Here is a 23196-nt window from a genome sequence, read left to right as displayed (position 1 = left end):
TTCCCCCATATCTCCAGAGAGGTCAAACAGGTTGATCTGAGAGTGGGATTAACCGAGTTACCCGGTTCCGAGATTTACCAGATGCTCCTCTGAAAGCGCTTTTCTGCTTTTGTTATCTCGCGTTTTAAGTGGAAACAACGGTGATAAGGTTTGTAGACGATAGAATTTTGGGGCTGTGTAAAATATTAATAAATGTCACTATATGGTTTTATTTTCTATTTCTGTGTAAGTTTGTCAGTATAAAAGACAATGTTGTGGTGATGGCCATTTAAAGTAAGCTATTCTCTCATCAACATTAGTATCAACATATAACACGTACTCGATCATTAACCGATAGCAGTTCCGTTACTTTAGATTTTCACATTAAGATCAGGAAACATGGCCAGTCAGTTGGAGCACATACAGTACTCTCACTCACACAAATAAGCAATAAATAATTTTGACAGCTCCATTCCGCTCGTAAAATAACTAAGACTGTTTTCTTACTTACCTGACCGTGCACTCTGCATATTAAGGAAACAACAACGCGCTGGTCATCTCCGTCCTGGACGGCTACACCGTCTTGGTATTTACTAACCACATATGTGCAAAGACTTGTACTTATCTACATACATGTATGTCGATCAAGAAAAGATTTCCAAATGTGTAGAAAAGTTTCCACATATGAGCCAAGATGAGCCAGGGCTTCTTTCACCACAGCTGATAGTCCCCAGTAAGTTTGTTGACTCGAATCCAACTCTCACTCTAACTTAAATTTGGCTGTGACTTTAAGTTAGGAGGTTTGAGAAGTGCCAGGTGAAGGGCTGTAGATTCTTATACCTGTAACTTTAACCTCTTTCGTGTAGGTGGAAACATAATGAGTTTGGCCTTTCTCACTAAATCTGTTGATTAAATCAATTATACTAAATTCTCTCATACATTTTGTAGGAACAACAAGGTTAAAATCTGTGACTTCACTTTACTGCTCTGTAAAAAAAACATATCAGCCACTCACAGCCTGCATGGCTTGGCGATAGTTTTCAGATCTCTGCTAGTTTCGATTTACAAAGAAAATCAGGTGGTAACATTAATCAGCACTTACAGTACTCCCATTCACGCAAAAAAAGAATAAATCATTATGAGAACAAATGCAGGTCCAAGCTGAAGCTCCATTCGGCTCGTAATTAACACAAGTTTGAGACTTACCTGACTTAATACTGAATAATAAGGGGAAGGCTGTACGCGTTGATTGGCTGCGTCTTAGTAAATGGGTAGGAAGAAGTGTTTTGATATTTATTCTCCATGTTATATCGGAAAATTTGCAAAAGAATTGTATTTATTTTAGAACGCGAGTCAGCACGATCCAGGCTTGCTCTCACCAAAGCTGATATTCTCCTGGTCACTGAGGTCGCAAGCTCGAATCCAACTCTTGCAGCTCATTTTGTATGGATTGAGGAAGAACATCAATAAAATCTAAGGTTTAACTTTATTGCTCTGTAAAAAGCCATAACCATACCACCCACTGCCTGCATGGCCTTTCATGCACACTTGGTTTCTCAATTACTATTTGGTAATCAAGACATTTGGATAAATTTCACCTTCCCTTGACGGCCCCATTACGTCAACAAAAGTTCCACTGCTGGCATAAAAATTGTGCCAAACCAAACAGTTGGTTATTTAAACTCAGGATGCACACGTCTGGCTCTCCTCTCTAGAATCGATCTCCTGTGGCCGAATTAACGCAAAGGGCTGACTGATATTTCTGCGACGGAAAAAATGTCCTAAAGGCTCTTTATCGGTAAATAAACCCTGGTGGATTGAGTCTTTCAGAGACTCTGGGCGATGCGGGTCGCATTGACACGTCAGGCTGTTCAGTAATAACCTTGTATCTTCGAATCCACTGACGGCAACACCAACTGCGAGTTTAGATTCCACAACATTTACAATCTCTGCGTCAATGTACATGGCACTAACAAATAATTTACATTTCCTAAGATGTCGCTCACTACATCCAATCTCTCAAGAATTCACATAAGAATCTCATTTCATTCAAATCTTCGGGACTTTTTAAATGAACTGTATTAATTATCCCCCGCCCACTTTTTGCCATCAGTGTATGATATAAATGTATAGAATCACTGTATTCTACACGGTTTCAAGGCTAATGACAATTGTTGTCCTGGCTCAGTGCCCATCAGTAATTACTGTCTCCTACCACACGCTGCTCTCAATGTGCTCCCGTGTCGTCGTTATAACGGGGAACATCACGTGGTTCGATAGGGTTTATGATTACAATATTTTCGGGCTGTATAAAATATTAGTAAATTGATAAGTCTAGAAAATTATTTCATATATTGTGGTCGTCTAATTTATAATAATTTATACTTACCTGTATACCGGGTTTTTTTATCCCTTATCTGTAAAGCACATAATTAAAGAATAATCATTAGCTGCTAGTTTCGATTTATTTTCCATTTTATCTAATTATATGTGAGAAAGAATCGATTTATTTTATAATGTAGACCAAGAAAATCAGCTTGAGTCAAGGTTGCCCTCACCACAGCCGACAATCCTTTGGACAGTGAGGTCGGAAGCTCGAATCCAGCTTTTTCTTCAATGTTCGGATTTCTTCATATGTTAGAATGTTTTAGAAGTGGCTGGTGAAGGGCTGGAGTTTTTTTTCCAGAAGTACAGTCTTCTATACACTATTAGCCTGACCGGTATCATGTGCATAGAAAATTGATGAGTTCGACGATTATCACAAAATTAATTAATGATATCAGATTTGTATGGCTTGAACAACGACATCAGGTATGTCTATGTTTTCACTTTACTGCTCTGTAAAAAGCGATTGCCAAACCACCCACACCTTGCATGGCCATGCGATTGTTTTCATGTGCACTTTCTTGCTCATTTCTTATTTTGTAATCAAAACATGTGGATAAATTTCAATTTAGATTCTCCTCCCTGGGCAAAATTTCCGATTCTGGCATAAAAATTGTGGCAAACCAAACAGTTGCTTATTTACCCTCAGAATCCACACGTCTCGCTCTCCTCTCTAGAATCGATCTCCTTTGGTCGAATTAACGCAAAGGGCTGACTGATATTTCTGCGACGGAAAAAATGTCCTAAAGGTTTTCTACCGGGGACCTGTAAATAAAACCCGGTGCTTTGATGAAGTCTTTCAGAGGCTTAGAGCAATGCCGTTTTCATCGACACGTCTGGCTGTTCAGTAATACCGACTTAAGATCTGGCGATGTCGTCCGAAATTTAATTTACATCTGAGCAGATCTAAGCGACATCAATCCCTAACAAATAAGTCTTTTTTGTCTGCTGAGGAACACTTGAGAAGGGTTGAGCTGTCCAGATGTAACTGCGTCGTTGATATTACAGAGCGTTGCCTGCTAACTTCAGGCAGATCTGCTGGGAAATGCTACACTTTCATATCACCCTGATATGCCTGCTAGCCTCTCTCTGTTTGTCCTGACACAGACCAAAATTTACGAAAGCCGTAATATTTAATTACGTATATATAAAAGAGGGAATGTTGTTCATACTGGAAAAGGGCTCATCTCTGAGTACTCTGAGGGCAACAGCAAATGCGATTTTAGATTTTACATTATTTACAGTCTCTGCATCAATGCACATGCCATTAACAAATAATTTACCTCTCCTAATAGCTCACACGCTACAATCAACCTTTCTCCTATCTGACTGCATTAAAGTCTTTTCGACTTAAATTAACTGTACCGGTTCGTTTTTATTAATTATTTCCCTGTTTTTCCCGTCAGGGCCTGATTTAAATGTCTACGACTAAAGGCCAGTGTTGTATTGGCTGATGGCAGTCAGTGCCCTTGCTTAGAACCTGTTGGTGTCGTTTTTGCTAATTGCTATCTCCTACAGACGTCAGCCAAACCATGATCCTCACGGCTTGTTCATATTTTGATAGCCCTGCTGGATACTTTCGTAGAGGGTGGAAAGGTTGATTTGAGAGTGGAATTAACCAAGTTACCCGGTTTCGAGATTTACCAGACGCTTCTCTTATAATGCGTCCTTGTCATCGTTTTCTCGCGCTGTTAACGGAAATATCACGTGATTCGATAAGGTTTGTAGGCTCTAGGATTTTTAGGCTGTGTAAAATATTAATAAATGTCTTAGAAATCCACTTTGTATATTGGCGTCTGTCTCTGTATGGTTTTGTTATCTATTTTTGTGTAATTTTGTCAGTGTAGAAGACAATTGTATGGTTATGGCGATCTAGAGTAAGCTATTCTCTCATCAACAGAGATCAGTATATGTAAGACGTACCCGATCATTATTCGCTAGTTCATCTGTTACTTTAGATTTACACAGTAACAGTAAACATTTATAGGAGGCGTGGCCAGTCAGAGAGCACACATACAGTATTCCCACTGATGCAAATAAACAATAACTCTACACGCACATTGTACAATGTTTTTTTATGTTGTACATCATATTAATTTGCCTTGCGTGTCCTGAAGTCAGGTGATGTAATCGAGAAGAATACTACACACTGTACTTGCACAAAGCAGCTATTACTCTAAGGGCGAAATTTTAGGGCAGACCTTATACCGCATGAGATGAAATTTTTGATGGATTGTTTTACAGAATATGATAACAGTATGGTCAAAACATAAACGTGGTTCCCTAATCGTATTGATAGCATTGATGATACATGATACTATAATTGATAATACGACAACAGTTTGTATTTATCGGTAGGATATTGGATATGGAATAGACTCCATATTACAAGTTCTCCGTTCTGTCTCAAGTGTATCTCTGGTGTCGAGTCAGGAAATCCCAAAGTCTTAATCTCACCAATGGAAAAACATTTTGGTCTGTTAAAGAGAAGGTCATATACTGCAGTGTCCAAAATACTGTAATGTATGATGACAAAAGCCAACATGTTCTAAGGCTTGAATGTTGTTAAGGTCAAGTGAACAGACAAACTGGACAAGTTTTTTAAATTTTCCAACTGACAGATAAAAACACATCTCCTTATAGAGCACACATCATAATTATTCTTTCTCTCCATAGAAATCAAATAGAAAATCATTTGATTAAAATGTTTGCCACTTTTTAAAGTTACTGTGCCTTTTTAATAATAATTCCATGTTTTTGTCATCACTGCTAATGAAAATCCTGGCTCAGAACCCAATGCCCTTCGGTAATTTCCAGTTCCTACAGACATTACCGTAATGATCATCTGCACGGTTCGTTCATATTTTGATAGCCCTTCTGGATACCAATTCCCCCATATCTCCGTAGAGGTCGAAAAGGGTTGATCTGAGAGTGGGATTAATCGAGTTATCCGGCTCCAAAATTTACCAGACGCTCCTGTTAAAGTCCTTCCCTTTCATCGTTATTCAATGTTCAATAAGGTTTACAATTACAAGATTCTCGAGCTGCTGTAAGTATTAATAAATTACTTGAAAATCCACTGTATGTCAAATAAATGTTGTTGTCCCTGAATGGTTTTATGATGTGTTTCTTTGTAATTTGATCAGTCTAGGAACCTGTTTCATGATTATTGTCATCTAATTTATAATAATTCATGCTTCCTAGTATACCGGTATAATAACATTAACAGAGATAACATATATCCGCTATATTATGTAGCACCGCAAATAAGTAAGGAGACATACGGCACTCCCACTGACGAAAATAAACAAATAAATCGATTTGAACACAACGGCAGGTTCAAGTTGAAGCTCCATTCGGCTCGTGTCAGATTTGGTCCTCACTTGACTGGGCACTCTGTTGGTGAATGGGTAAGAGCAGCGGTGCTGATATTTGTTCTAAAATTTATATATGTGTATGTGTAAAAGAATTGTATTCATTTTACATATATAGACCTAGAAAATATTCCCAAATGTGTACGAAAGTTTTCGACACGAGTCAGCACAAGTCAAGGTTGATCTCACCACAGCCGATAATTCCCTGGCCACTGAGGTTGCAAGCTCGATACCAGCTGCCGCAAAGTTCGGTTGTCGTTTTAAGTTAGACGCTTTAAAAAGTGGCATGTGAAAGTCTGCAGTTCTCTTCCACAACTACAGTTTTCTACGCATTATTAGCCTGATGGTTATCGTAAACGAGGAAAATTAACAAGTACGACGATTATCATGAAGTCTATTAATGATATCAATTTTGTACGGGTCGATGATCAACAAAAGTCTATGCTTTCACTTTACTGCTCTCACTTTAAAAAAGCCATGGCCAAACCAACCACACCCTGCATGGCCTGGCGATTTCCATGTACAGTCTGTTGATCAATTCCTATTTTGTAATGAAGACATCTGCATAAATTTCAGTTTCGATTCTCCGCTATTACTGCTCCGTTACGTCAACAAAAATATAAAAATTGTGCCAAATCAAACAATTGCTTGTTTACCCTCAGGATCCACACGTCTCGCTCTCCTCTCTAGAATCGATCTCATCGAGCCAAACTGACGCAAAGGGTTCACTGATATTTCTGCGACGGAAAAAATGTCCCACAGGTTCTTTAGCCTTGGCCAGTGTAAGAACTTGGGTAGTATGATGAAGTCTTTGAGGGGCTTAGACAATGCCGTTTGTATCGACACGGGCTGTTCAGTAATAGTGGATGAAGATCTGCCGGTGTCGCCCAAAATTCAATTCTCATCTGAGCAGAGGTCCGCAACACGCAACCCAAACAAATACGTCTTTTTTGTCTGCTGAGGAGCACTAGAGAAGGACTGAGCTGTCTAGATGTAGATGTAGTCGTGGATATTACAGAGCATTGTCCTGCTAACTTCACACAGATCTCCTGGGAAACGACATATGTTTTGATTTTACCATTAGGTAATATCATTCAGTTACGTATACACTGAATAGATAATGTTGTTTATTCAGGAAAAAGGTGCATGCAATAGTATCTTGGAATCCACGGACGGCAACAGCAATTGCGGTTTTAGATTTTACATCATTTACAATCTCTGCATCAGTGCACATGGCACTAACAAATAATTTACATCCACTAATACGTCAAACGCTACAATCAACCTTTCTCTCAACATAATTCACATCAGAATCTCGCTTCATTAAGACCTCCGCGACTTGTTAATATAACGGAAAAGTTTTGTTAATTATTCCCCCCTTTTGCCACCATGGTCTGATGTAAGGACCGCTGTATTGTGCGCAGTGTTACGGCTAATGGCAATAGGTGTCCTGACTCAGAACGCATCACTGCCCTTTAGGAATTACTGTGTCCTACAGACATGAGACTAATGATGATCCGCACAGACCTGCTAGTTTGTATTTATTCTCAATTTTATATATGTATATGTGCGAAAGAATTGTGTTTATTTTACATATGTAGACATACAAAATAATTTCAAAAGTTTTCGCCACGAGCCAGCACGAGTTAAGGTTGCCTTCACCACAGCCGATAATCCCATCGTCAGTGAGGTCGCAAGCTCGAATCCAGCTCATTCTGCAACGTTCGGATTTGTTTTTAATTTAGTATCTTTAAGAAGTGGTTGAAGGGTTGCAGTTTACTTCCAGAACTACAGTTTTCTATACACTATTAGCCTGACCGGTATCATGGACACAGAAAATTAAATATCATTATATCAGAATCCACACGTCTCGCTCTTCTAGATATGGAATCGATCTCATCGAGATGAACTGACGGAAAAGGTTCATTGATATTTCTGCGACGAAAAAAAATGTCCTAAAGGTTCTTTGGCTTTGATCAGAAAATGAGCTCTGGTGGTTCGATGAAGTCTTTTAGGGGCTCAGAGCGTCGGGCTGTTCTGTAATGCCGGCTTAAGATCTAGCAAAAAAAAAATAAAAAATCAATTTACATCTGAGCAGATTTCCGCAACACGCGACCCTAACAAATACGTCTTTTTTGTCTGCTGAGGAACACTTGAGAAGGGTTGTGCTGTCCAGATGTAACTGCGTCGTGGATATTACAGAGCATTGCCTCCTAACTTCAGACACATCTGCTGTGAAATGCTACACTTTTATATCACCTTAATATTCCTTCTAACCTATCACTATAGGTGGAGAAAATAATAATGTGGTATAATCAAGAATATATTCTTGCAATAAAGGAGCTCTGTTCGTGCACAAAGGAAAACTTTAGAAGGAGATAGGATTGATTGAGGAGATAAAAAAAAGTGATGTCAGAAAACAACTTGCTTGCATTCGTATTTATATCAACAATGGTAATTGGTAACTGTAATGAATATGACGGCCCCAGTTTGCATACATGCCTACCGGATGGCGATCGGATATGAAGTAGACTGCATTTTATCTGTTACCGCTTTAAGGAATCAAGACTCTTTCTGGTTTTCATTCAGGAAATTTCAAAGCCGTATCTTTACCCCCCGAAGATATTTTAATTTATACGAGAGGGTGATAAATTGTAAAGCGTACTTTTGTCCAACCTTGTACTCGAAATGTCGAACGCCTTACATTTTACTATTTATAACATTTTTTAAGTACCAGATATCTTTAATAAAGAATATGGTTGGGAATAGTCTGAAAATGTGAAAATACTGAAAACTGCCCTGAACCCGACTTCCTACACCCATGAGAAAGGCGTTTATGTAATGCACATGTAAGCTTTAAGCCACAGACGACAACAGAAACTGTGATTCGCGATTTCTCGGCATTATCTACACTCGTACCTGTCGTGCTGGCCCCTTCAGCGATATTTCAAAGTCTCAGTGTTCATGGCATTGACGTGTAGGTATATAGGGCACATGCTACAATCAATATTTGTCTCAATAGTATGTAATTGGAATCTCACTTCATTGAAATCTTTGCGAAGTTTTAAAATAACTGTACATTTTTATTAACTATTCCTTTTCTTTTGCCATCAGTGTCTAATATAAATGTCTGAGACCACGGTTAATGACAATCGGTGACCTGGCTCAGAACACATCAATGCCCTTCAGGAATCACTATCTCCTACAGACATCAGCCTAATGATGATCTGCACGGCTTGTTCATATTTTGACAGCCCTGCTGGATACCAATTCCCCCATATCTCTAGGGAGGTGAAAAAGGTTGATCTGAGAGTGGGATTTATCGAGTTACCCGGTTCCGAGATTGACCAGACGCTCCTCTTAAAATGCTTTTCGGCCATCGTCATTAACGGAAAACGTCACGTGGTTCTATACGGTTTATGATTACAAGACTTTCGGGCTGTGTAAAATATTACTAAATTACTAGAAAAATCCACTTGATGTAATGGTGTTTGGCTTTTATGATCCTGTTTCTGTGGAATATGATCTGTCTAGAAAACAATTTCAATGTAATGGTCGTCTAATTTGTAATAATTCCTGCTTCTATTTATACTGGTCTGTTATCGTTAACAGAGATGACTGTCTGTATAACACATGTCCGAACAGTAATCGCTAGCTGAGCTATTAGTTTCGATTCACACATTTACATTACGTAGCACCATTAATCAGTCACTACACATAAAGTACTCCCACTCACGCAAATAAACAATAAATCATTCTGAGTAGAAATGCAGGTTCAAGCTGAAGCCCAATTGGGTTCGTATCTAAAACAATCTTGGTTCTCACCTGACTTGGCACGACATAATAAATGGAAGGCTGTAAGCGTGGAATGACTCCGTGTTGATGAATGTTGGGAAGAGCGGTTTTGATGATTATTCTCCACTGTACATATGTATACGTGCAAAAAACTGGTTTTATTTTATATATATTGGGTTATAAAATGTTTCCAAATGTGAACAAATGTTTTCGACACGAGTCAGCATGAGCCAAGGCTGGTCTAACCAAAGCTGATAATACCCCTGTCAGTGAGGTAGCAAGCTCGAATCCAGCTCTTTCGTCGGTTGTCGTTTAATGTTAGAAGTTTTAAGAAGTGAAAGGTGAAAGTCTGGAGTTTTCTTCGGAACTACAGTTTTATACACCATCATCATGGCGGGTATCATGTACATAGAAAATTAATGGGTACAGCCATAATCACTAAATCAATTAATGATATCATTTTTGTATTGAAAAAAAAGCTGCCGCCCAACCACCTACATCTTGCATGGCCTAGCGACTGTTTTCACTTACACTTTGTTAATCAATTCCTATTTTGAAATCAAGACATCTGGATAAATTTCGGCTTCTATTCCCGTGTCTGGGCAACTCCGTTAAGTCAAGAAAAGTTCCGCTGCAGGCATAGAAATGTGGTAAACCAAACAGTTGGTTATATACACTTAGGATCCACCCGTCTCGATTTCGTCTTTAGAATTGATCTCCTGTGGTCCACTTTCTGCAAAGTGTTCACTGATACTTCTGTGACAGAAAAAGAATGTCCTAAAGTTTCTTTAGGACTTGAAAATAAACCCTGCTGTATTGAGTCTTTTAGAGACTCAGGGCGATGCGGGTTGAATCGACACGTCAGGCTGTTCAGTATTACCGGCTTGAGATCTGTCGATGGCGATAAACTTCAATTTACATCTGGGCAGATCGCCGTTACACCAGTCCTTAACAAATACATCTTTGTTGTCTGCTGAGGAACACTTGAGAAGGCGTTGTGGTGTCGAGATGTAACTGTGTCGTGGATATTAGAGAGCATTGTCTGCTGACCTTAGACAGATCCGGGAAACGCAAGACTTTTACATGACTTTAATATGTCTTCTACCATCTCACTGTGCGTCCTCAAATGAGGTGATGTTATCAAGCAGCTGTCCTCCAGCAAAGGAGCAATTGCACCAAGGGTTAAACTAGAAACGAGACACCTTTGAGCCGAAGAAATCAGACTTTTTGCGATTGTTTCTTTAGCATGCAGACAGTGATGTTACAGATAACGAGATTCCAGTCGTATTGATAGTATTGATGGTATTTGGAATATATATCATGGCCACTAATGGCATTCACCGGTGGGATTTTGGATGTACAGTATAGACTCCATATTTTAAGTTCTCCGTTCTGTCTCAATTCTATCTCTGGGGTCGATTTATGGAATCCTAAAACCTTATTTTCATCAATGGAAAAATGTTTTGGTCTTTTATTCTGACACATATCAACATTTTCAAAAAAGATTTGGAAGTTGGTTATGCGTAGAGAAAGTTATCATGGTAGAAATAGTTAGTACAGAACAAATACAACGTGATTGCATGCATGTCTTTCGTCTGCGAAAAAATGCAAGACCATTGTATGTTTGGAGCCAGGGACTACAACATCACTTGTGATCCGAGATGTCACATTGTTATGTAAACACACCTTTTTGTCCTCACCAACTTCTCTACGTTAATACACCTGGCATTGACGGATAATTCACATTCTCTAAGAGGTGAAATGTACAATCAGCCTTTATCTCAGTAGAATTCACGTGGAAATCTCACTTCTTTAATATCTTTGCGTCTTTTAAAAATGAACTGCACATTTTAATTAATTATTCTCCTTTTTTTCGTCATGGTCTGATATAAATGTCTAGAGCGCTGTATTCTACACATCTTTAATGACAATCTGTCCTCTCGCTTAGAACCCTTCAATGCCCTTCAGTAATTACCATCTCCTACAGACATCAGCCTCATGATGATCTGGCTTGTTCATATTTTGATGGCCCTGCTGGATACCAGTTCCCCCATAACTCCAGAGAGGTCAAACAGTTTGATCAGAGAGTGGGATTAGCCGAGTTACCCGGTTCCGAGATTTACCAGACGCTCCTCTGAAAGCGCTTTTCTGCTATCGTTATCTCGCGTTATTAGCGGAAACAGCGGTGATAAGGTTTGTAGACGATAGAATTTTGGTGCTGTGTAAAATATTAATAAATGTCTGTGTATGGTTTTATTTTCTATTTCTGTGTAAGTTTGTCAGTATAGAAGACAATGTTGTGGTGATGGCCATTTAAAGTAAGCTATTCTCTCATCAACATCAGTATATGTTACACGTACCCGATCATTAACCGCTAGCAGTTTTTACTTTAAAAAGTACTTTAGATTTTCACATTAAGATTAGGAAACATGGCCAGTCAGTTGGAGCACATACAGTACTCTCACTCACGCAACTAAGTAATAAATAATTTTGACAGCTCGTAAAATAACTGAGACACTTTGGTTACTCTGCATATTAAGGGAACAACAAGGCGCTGATCCTCTCCGTCCTGGACGGCTACACCGTCTTGGTATTTACTAACCACATATGTGCAAAGACTTGTACTTATCTACATACATATATGTCGATCAAGAAAAGATTTCCAAATGTGTAGAAAAGTTTCCACATATGAGCCAAGATGAACCAGGGCTTTTCTCACCACAGCCGATAATCCCCAGTAAGGTTGTAGACTCCAATCTAACTCTCGCTGTAACTTAAAAGTTGGCTGTGACTTTAAGTTAGGAGGTTTGAGAAGTGTCAGGTGAAGGGTTGCAGATTCTTACACCTGTAACCCTGACCACTTTCGTGTAGGTGGAAACATAATGAGTCTGGCCTTTCTCACTAAATCTGTTGATTAAATCAATTATACTAAATTCTCTCATACATTTTGTACGGATCGAGGAACAACATGGTTAAAATCTGTGACTTCACTTTACTGCTCTGTAAAAAAACATATCAGCCATTCAGAGCCGGCATCGCCCGGCGATAGTTTTCAGATCTCTGCTAGTTTCGATTTACAAATGAACATCAGATAGTAGCATTAATCAGTACTTACAGCACTCCCATTCACACAAAAAAAAGAATAAATCATTATGAGAACAAATGCAGGTCCAAGCTGAAGCTCCATTCGGTTCGTACTTAACACAAGTTTGAGACTTACCTGACCTAATACTGAATAATAAGGGGTCGGCTGTACGCGTTGATTGGCTACGTCTTAGTAAATGGGTAGGAAGAAGTGTTTTGATATTTATTTTCCATGTTATATCGGGATATTTGGAAAAGAATTGTATTTATTTTAGAGCCCGTGTCACCGCTAGCCAGGGTTGTTCTCACCAAAGCTGATAATCTCCTGGTCACTCAGGTCGCAAGCTCGAATCCAACTCTTGCAGCTCATTTTGTATGGATTGAGGAAGAACATCAATAAAATCTAAGGTTTAACTTTATTGCTCTGTAAAAAGCCATAACCAAACCACCCACAGCCTGCATGGCCTTTCATGCACACTTGGTTTCTCCATTGCTTTTTGATAACCAAGACATTTGGATAAATTTCACTTTTAGTTTTTCTCCCTTGACGGCCCCGTTACGTCAACAAAAGTTCCACTGCTGAAATAAAAATTGTGCCAAACCAAACAGTTGGTTATTTAAACTCAGGATGCACACGTCTGGCTCTCCTCTCTAGAATCGATCTCCTGCGGCCGAATTAACGCAAAGGGCTGACTGATATTTCTGCGACGGAAAAAATGTCCTAAAGGCTCTTTATCGGTGGACTGTAAATAAACCCTGGTGGACTGAGTCTTTCAGAGACTCAGGGCGATGCGGGTTGCATTGACACGTCAGGCTGTTCAGTAAAAACCTTGTATCTTCGAATTCGCTGACGGCAACACCAACTGCGAGTTTAGATTCCACAACATTTACAATGTACATGGCACTAACAAATATCTCCTAATATGTCGCTCACTACATCCAATCTCTCAAGAATTCACATGAGAATCTCATTTCATTAAAATCTTCGGGACTTTTTAAATAAACTGTATTAATTATCCCCCACCTCTTTTGCCTTCAGTGTATATATAGAACCGCTGTAACCGCTACACAGTTTCAAGGCTAATGACACTTGTTGTCCTGGCTCATTGCCTCTCAGTAATTACTGTCTCCTACAGACATCAGCCTAATGATGATCTGCACGGCTCGTTCATATTTAGATAGCCCTGCTGGATACCAGTTCCCCCATAACTCCATAGAGGTCTGAAAGGAGAGTGGAATAAATGGAGATACCTGGTTCCGATACTTACCACACGCTGCTCTCAATGTGCTCCCGTGTCATCGTTATAACGGGGAACATCACGTGCTTGGATAGGGTTTATGATTACAAGATTTTTAAGCTGTGTAAAATATTAGTAAAATGATTAGTCTAGAAAATTATTTCATGACTGTTGTCATCTAATTTATAATAATTTATGCTTACGTGTATACCGGTTCTTTTATCCCGTATCTGTAAAGCACATAATCAAAGAATAATCATTAGCTGCTAGTTTCGATTTATTTTCCATTTTATCTAATTATATGTGGGAAAGAATCGATTTATTTTACATATGTAGACCAACAAAATATTTCCAAAAGTTTCGACACGAGCCAGCTTGAGTCAAGGATGCCCTGACCACAGCCGATAATTCCCTGGACAATGAAGTCGCAAGCTCGAATACGGCTCTTCCTGCAAAGGTTCGGATTTCTTTTTATGTTAGATGTTTTTAGAAATGGCAGGTGAAGGACTGCAGTTTACTTGCACAAGTACAGTTTTCTATACACTATTAGCCTGACCGGTATCATGTGCATGGAAAAGTACGACGATTATCACTAAATCAATTAATGTTATCAATTTTGTATGGCTCGAGAAACGACATCAGTAATATCTATGTTTTCACTTTACTGCTCTGTAAAAAGCCTTCGCCGAAGCACCCACACCTTGCACGGAAAAGAGATAGTTTTCCTGTGCACTTTGTTGTTCATTTCCTGATTTATAATAAAGACATTTGGATAAATTTCATCTTCGATTCTGCTCCCTTGGCAGCCCCGTTAGGTCAACAAAAGTTCCAATACTGGTATAAAAATTGTGGCAAACGAAATAGTTGGTTATTTACCCTCAGAATCCACACATCTCGCTCTCCTCTCTAGAATCGATCTCGTGTGGTCGAATTAACACAAGGGGTTTACTGATATTTCTGCCACGGAAAAAATGTCCTAAAGGTTTTCTACCGGGGGTCTGTAAATAAAGCCTGGTGCTTTGATGAAGTCTTTCAGAGTTTCAGAGCAATGCCGTTTTTATCGACACGTCGGGCTGTTGAGTAATACCGACTTAAGATCTGTCGATGGCGTCCGAAATTTAGTTTACATCTGAGCAGATCTAAGCGACATCAGTCCCTAACAAATAAGTCTTTCTTGTCTGCTGAGGAACACTTGAGAAGGGTTGAGCTGTCCAGATGTAACTGCGTCGTTGATATTACAGAGCGTTGCCTGCTAACTTCAGGCAGATCTGCTGGGAAATGCTACACTTTCATATCACCCTGATATGCCAGCTAGCCTCTCTCTGTTTGTCCTGACACAGACCAGAATTTACGAAAGCCGTAATATTCAATTACGTATATTTAAAAGAGGGAATGTTTTTCATAATGGAGAAGGGTCCACCTTTGAATCCTCAGACGCCAACAACAATTGCGATTTTAGATTTCACATCAATTACAATCTCTGCATCGATGCACATGGCACTAACAATTAATTTACATCTTCTAATAAGTCACACGCTACAATCAACCTTTCTCCTATCTGACTGCATTAAAGTCTTTGCGTCTTAAATTAACTGTACCGGTTTGTTTTATTAATTATTCGCTTTTTTTGCCGTCAGCGTCTAATAGAATTGTCTACAGCTAATGGCTAAGTTTATAGCTAATGACAGTCGGTGCCCTGGCGTACAACCTATACGTGTTTTTCAGTAATTACAGACGTCAGCGAAACCATGACCTGCACGACTTGTTCATATTTTAATAGCCCTGCTGGATACTTTCGTAAAGGCTGAAAAGATTGATCTGATTTAGTTGAGTTATCGGGTTTCGAGATTTACCAGACGCTTCTCTTATGATGCGCCCTTGTCATCGTTTTCTCGCGCTGTTAACGGAAATATCACGTGATTCAATAAGGTTTGTAGACTATAGAATTTTAGGCTGTGTAAAATATTAATAAATGTCTTAGAAATCCATTTTGTGTATTGGTGTCTGTCTCTGTATGGTTTTGTTATCTATTTTTGTGTAATTTTGTCAGTTTAGAAGACAATTGTATGGTTATGGCGATCTAGAGTAAGCTATTCTCTCATCAGCAGAGATCAGTATATGTAAGACGTACCTGATCATTATTCGCTAGTTAATCTCTTACTTTAGATTTACACAGCAACAGTAAACATTTATAGGGGGCGTGGCCAGTCAGAGAGCACACATACAGTATTCCCACTGACGCAAATAAACAATAACTCTACACGCACATTGTACAATGTTTTGTATGTTGTAGATCATATCAATATGCCTTGCGTGTCCTAAAGTCAGGTGATGTAATCGAGAAGAATACTACACACTGTACTTGCACAAAGCAGCTATTATTCTAAGGGCGAAATTTTAGGGCAGACCTTATACCGCATGAGATGAAATTTTTGATGGATTGTTTTACAGAATATGATAACAGTATGGTCAAAACATAAACGTGGTTCCCTAATCGTATTGATAGCAATGATGATACATGATACTATAATAGATAATACGACAACAGTTTGTATTTATCGGTAGGATATTGGATATGAAATAGACTCCATATTACAAGTTCTCCGTTCTGTCTCAAGTGTATCTCTGGTGTCGAGTCAGGAAATCCCAAAGTTTTAATCTCACCAGTGGAAAAACATTTGGTGTGTTAAAGAGAAGGTCATATACTACAGTGTTCCACAATGTACATGGCACTTGTGATAAATCGAGTTAACCGGTTCCGAGATTTACTAGACGCTCCTGTTAAAGTGCTTCCTTGTCATCAATGTTCGATAAAGTTTACGACTGCAAGATTCCCGGGCTGCGGTAAATAATAATAAATTACTTGAAAATCCATTTTATATTGTAGCGGTTAAACATGTTAAATAAATGTTGTTGTCCGTGAATAGTTTTATGATCTATTTCTTTGTAATTTGATCAGTCTAGAAAACTATTTCATGATTACTGTCATCTGATTTATAATAATTCAGGCCTACTTGTATACCGGAATCTTAACATTGACAGAGATAACATTTATCCGCTAGCACACTTACGAGTTTACATATACACATTAATATTATGTAGCTCCGCAAATAAGTAAGGAGACTTACGGTACTCCCATTGACGTAAATAAACAAATAAATCATTTTGAACACAACGGCAGATTTAAGCAGAAGCTCTATTCTGCTCATGTCAAATCTGGTCCTCACCTGACTTTGCACTGCATATTAAGGCGAAGGCTGTTAGCGACGATTGCCTCTGTGTTTTTGAATGGGTAAGAGGAGCAGTGTTTTCCAATTTATATATGAATATGTGCAAAAGAATTGTATTTATTTTTCATATATAGACCTAGAAAATATTCCCAAATGTGTACGGAAGTTTTCGACACGAATCAGCATGAGTCAAGGTTGATCTCACCACAGCCGATAATTCCCTGGCCACTGAGGTTGTAAGCTCGAGACCAGCTGCTCTTGCTGCAAAGTTCGGTTGTCGTTTTAAGTTGGAAGTTTTGTACTTATCGAGGATCAACAAATGTCTATGCTTTCACTTTACTGCTCTCACTTTAAAAAGCCATGGCCAAACCAACCACACCCTGCATGGCCTGGCGATTTCCATGTACAGTCTGTTGATCAATTCCTGTTTTGTAATGAAGACATCTGCATAAATTTCAGTTTCGATTCTCCCCAATACTGGCTCTGTTACGTCAACAAAAATATAAAAATTATGCCAAATCAAACAATTGCTTGTTTACCCTCAGGATCCACACGTCTCGCTCTTCTCTCTAGAATCGATCTCATCGAGCCAAACTGACGCAAAGGGTTCACTGATATTTCTGCGACGGAAAAAATGTCCCACAGGTTCTTTAGCCTTGGCCAGTGTAAGAACTTGGGTAGTATGATGAAGTCTTTGAGGGGCTTAGAGCAATGCCGTTTGTATCGACACGGGCTGTTCAGTAATACTGGCTGAAGATCTGCCGATGTCGCCCAACATTCAATTCTCATCTGAGCAGAGGTCCGCAACACGCAACCCAAACAAATACGTCTTTTTTGTCTGCTGAGGAGCACTAGAGAAGGACTGAGCTGTCTAGATGTAGATGTAGTCGTGGATATTACAGAGCATTGTCTGCTAACTTCAGACAGATCTCCTGGGAAACGACATATGTTTTGATTTTACCATTAGGTAATATCATTCAGTTACGTATACACTGAATAGATAATGTTGTTTATTCAGGAAAAAGGTGCATGCAATAGTATCTTGGAATCCACGGACGGCAACAGCAATTGCGGTTTTAGATTTTACATCATTTACAATCTTTGCATCAGTGCACATGGCACTAACAAATAATTTACATGTACTAATACGTCAAACGCTACAATCAACCTTTCTCTCAACATAATTCACATCAGAATCTCGCTTCATTAAGACCTCCGCGACTTGTTAATATAACGGAAAAGTTTTGTTAATTATTCCCCCCTTTTGCCACCATGGTCTGATGTAAGGACCGCTGTATTGTGCGCAGTGTTACGGCTAATGGCAATCGGTGTCCTGACTCAGAACACATCACTACCCTTTAGGAATTACTGTGTCCTACAGACATGAGACTAATGCTGATCCGCACAGACCTGCTAGTTTGTATTTATTCTCAATTTTGTATATGTATATGTGCGAAAGAATTGTGTTTATTTTACATATGTAGACATACAAAATAATTCCAAAAGTTTTCGTCACGTGCCAGAACGAGTTAAGGTTGCCTTCACCACAGCCGATAATCCCATCGCCAGTGAGATCGCAAGCTCGAATCAGGCTCTTTCTGCAACGTTCGGATTTGTTTTTAATTTAGTAATTTTAAGACTTGGCTGAAGAAGGGCTGCAGTTTACTTCCAGAACAACAGTTTTCTATACACTATTAGCCTGACCGGTATCATGCACACAGAAAATTAAATATCATTATATCAGGATCCACACGTCTCGCTCTTCTAGATATGGAATCGATCTCATCGAGATGAACTGACGGAAAAGGTTCATTGATATTTCTGCGACGGAAAAAATGTCCTAAAGGTTCTTTGGCTTTGACCAGTAAATGAACCCTGGTGGTTCGATGAAGTCTTTTAGGGGTTCAGAACAATGCCTTGTGTACCCACACGTCGGGCTGTTCTGTATTGCCGGCTTAAGATCTATCGATGGTGTTCAAAAATCAATTTACATCTGAAGAGATTTCCGCGACACGCGACCCTAACAAATATGTCATTTTTTGTCTGCTGAGGAACACTTGAGAAGGGTTGTGCTGTCCAGATGTAACTGGATATTACAGAGCATTGCCTGCTAACTTCAGACAGATCTGCTGTGAAATGCTACACTTTTATATCACCTTAACATGCCTTCTAACTTCTCACTGTAGGCGGAGAAAATAATAATGTGGTATAATCAAGAATATATTCTTGCATTAAAGGAGCTCTGTTCGTGCACTAAAGAAAAACTATAGAAGGAGACAAGATTGATTGAGGAGATAAAAAAAAGTGATGTCACAAAACAACATGGCTGCATTCGTATTTATATCAACAATGGTAATTGGTAACTGTGATGAAGATGACGGCCCCAGTTTGCATACATGCCTACCGGATGGCGATAGGATATGAAGTAGACTGCATTTTATCTGTTACCACTTTAAGGACGCAAGACTCTCTTTGGTTTTCATTCAGGAAATTTCAAAGCCTTATCTGTACCCCCCCCCCCCCCCGAATTTTTTTTCATTTATACGAGAGGGTGATAAATTGCAAAGCGTACATTTGCCAAACCATGTACTTTGTTGTGACACACCGGAATTTTCGAACGCCTTTAAATTTTACTATTTATAATATTATTTAAGTACCAGATATCTTTAATAAAGAATATTGTTGGGAATAGTCTGAAAATGTGAAAATGCTGAAAACTGCCCTGAACCCGACTTCCTACACCCAAGAGAAAGGCGTTCATGTACTGCACATGTAAGCTTTAAGCCACAGACGACAGCAGAAACTGTGATTCGCGATTTCTCAGCATGATCTACACTCGTACCTGTCGTGCTGGCCCCTTCAGCGATACTTCAAAGTCTCAGTGTTCAAGGCATTGACGTGTAGGCCTATAGCGCACACGCTACAAACAATATTTCTCTCAATAGAATTCACATCAGAATCTGACTTCATTGAAATCTTTGCGAAGTTTTAAAAAAAACTGTACATTTTTATTAACTATTCGTTTTCTGTTACCATCAGTGTCTAATATAAATGTCTGAGACCACAGCTAATGACAATCGGTGACCTGGCTCAGAACACATCAATGCCCATCAGTAATTACTATCTCCTACAGACATCAGCCTCATGATGATCTGGGCGGCTTGTTTATATTTTGACACCCCTGCTGGATACCAATTCCCCCATATCTCCAGAGAGGTGAAAAAGGTTGGTCTGAGACTGGGATTTATCGAGTTACCCGGTTCCGAGATTGACCAGACGCTCCTCTTAAAATGCTTTTCGGCCATCGTCATTAACGGAAAACTTCACGCGGTTCCATAAGGTTTATGATTACAAGACTTTCGGACTGTGTAATATATTAGTAAATTACTAGGAAAATCGACTTGATGTAATGGTGTTTGTCTTTTATGATCCTGTTTCTGTGGAATATGATCTGTCTAGAAAACAATTTCAATGTAATGGTCGTCTAATTTGTAATAATTCCTGCTTCTATTTATACTGGTCTGTTATCGTTAACAGAGATGACTGCCTGTATAACACATGTCCGAACAGTAATCGCTAGCTGAGCTATTAGTTTCGATTCACACATTTACATTACGTAGCACCATTAATCAGTCACTACACATAAAGTACTCCCACTCACGCAAATAAACAATAAATCATTCTGAGTACAAATGCAGGTTCAAGCTGAAGCCCAATTGGGTTCGTATCTAAAACAATCTTGGTTCTCACCTGACTTGGCACGAGATAATAAATGGAAGGCTGTAAGCGTGGAATGACTCCGTGTTGATGAATGTTGGGAAGAGCGGTTTTGATGATTATTCTCCATTGTACATATGTATATGTGCAAAAAAACTGGTTTTATTTTACATATATTGGGTTAGAAAATGTTTCCAAATGTGTACAAATGTTTTCGACACGAGTCAGCATGAGCCAAGGCTGGTCTAACCAAAGCTGATAATACCCTTGTCAGTGAGGTAGCAAGCTCAAATCCAGCTCTTGCTTCGGTTGTCGTTTAATGTTAGAAGTTTTAAGAAGTGAAAGGTGAAAGTCTGGAGTTTTCTTCGGAACTACAGTTCTATACACCATCATCATGGCGGGTATCATGTACATAGAAAATTAATGGGTACGGCCATAATCACTAAATCAATTAATGATATCAATTTTGTATTGAAAAAAAGCTGCCGCCCAACCACCTACTTCTTGCATGGCCTAGCGACTGTTTTCACTTACACTTTGTTGATCAATTCCTATTTTGAAATCAAGACATCTGGATAAATTTTGGCTTCTTTTCCCGTGTCTGGGCAGCTCCGTTAAGTCAAGAAGAGTTCCGCTGCAGGCATAGAAATGTGGTAAACCAAACAGTTGGTTATATACACTTAGGATCCACCCGTCTCGATTTCGTCTTTAGAATTGATCTTCTGTGGCCCACTTTCTGCAAAGGGTTCACTCATACTTCTGTGACAGAAAAAAAATGTCCTAAAGTTTCTTTAGGACTTGTAAATAAACCCTGCTGTATTGAGTCTTTTAGAGACTCAGGGCGATGCGGGTTGAATCGACACGTAAGGCTGTTCAGTATTACCGGCTTGAGATCTGTCGATGGCGATAAACTTCAATTTACATCTGGGCAGATCGCCGTTACACCAGTCCTTAACAAATACATCTTTGTTGTCTGCTGAGGAACACTTGAGAAGGCGTTGTGGTGTCGAGATGTAACTGTGTCGTGGATATTAGAGAGCATTGTCTGCTGACCTTAGACAGATCTGTGAAACGCAAGACTTTTACATGACTTTAATATGTCTTCTACCATCTCACTGTGCGTCCTCAAATGAGGTGATGTTATCAAGGAGCTGTCCTCTCGCAAAGGAGCAATTGCACCAAGGGTTAAACTAGAAACGAGACACCTTTGAGCCGAAGAAATCAGACTTTTTGGGATTGTTTCTTTAGCTTGCTGACAGTGATGTTACAGATAACGAGATTCCAGTCGTATTGATAGTAATAATGGTATTTGGAATATATATCATGTCCACTAATGGCATTCACCAGTGGGATTTTGGATGTACAGTATAGACTCCATATTTTAAGTTCTCCGTTCTGTCTCAGTTCTATCTCTGGGGTCGATTTATGGAATCCTAAAACCTTATTTTCATCAATGGAAAAATGTTTTGGTCTTTTATTCTGACACAAATCAACATTTTCAAAAAAGATTTGGAAGTTGGTTATGCGTAGAAAAAGTTATCATGGTAAAAATAGTTAGTACAGAACAAATACAAAGTGATTGCCGGCATGCCTTTCGTCTGCGAAAAAATGCAAGACCATTGTATGTTTGGAGCCACGAACTACAACATCACTTGTGATCCGAAATGTCACATTGTTATGTAAACACACCTTTTTGTCCTCACCAACTTCAATACGTTAATACACCTGGCATTGACGGATAATTCACATCCTCTAAGAGGAAATGTACAATCAGCCTTTATCTCAGAAGAATTCACGTGAGAATCTCACTTCTTTAATATCTTCGCGTCTTTTAAAATGAACTGCACATTTTAATTAATTATTCCCCTTTTTGCCATCATGGTCTGATATAAATGTCTAGAGCGCTGTATTCTACACATCTTTAATGACAATCTGTCCTCTCGCTTAGAACCCTTCCATGCCCTTCAGTAATTACTATCTCTTACAGACATCAGTCTCATGATGATCTGGGCGGGTTGTTCATAATTTTATGGCCCTGCTGGGTACCAGTTCTCCCATATCTCCAGAGAGGTCAAACAGGTTGATCTGAGAGTGGGATTAACCGAGTTACCCGGTTCCGAGATTTACCAGACGCTCCTCTGAAAGCGCTTTTCTGTTTTTGTTATCTCGCATTATAAGTGGAAATAACGGTGATAAGGTTTGTAGACGATAGAATTTTGGGGCTGTGTAAAATATTAATAAATGTCAGTGTATGGTTTTATTATCTATTTCTGTGTAACTTTGTCAGTATAGAAGACAATGTTGTGGTGATGGCCATTTAAAGTAAGCTATTCTCTCATCAACATCAGTATATGTAACACGTATTCGATCATTAACCGCTAGCAGTTCCGTTAC

Source organism: Liolophura sinensis, chromosome 10 (genome assembly GCF_032854445.1).
Source record: "Liolophura sinensis isolate JHLJ2023 chromosome 10, CUHK_Ljap_v2, whole genome shotgun sequence".
Classification (NCBI taxonomy): Eukaryota; Metazoa; Mollusca; class Polyplacophora; order Chitonida; family Chitonidae; genus Liolophura; species Liolophura sinensis.
The sequence above is the reverse complement of the archived record's forward strand: the minus strand, read 5'-3'. Positions refer to the sequence as shown.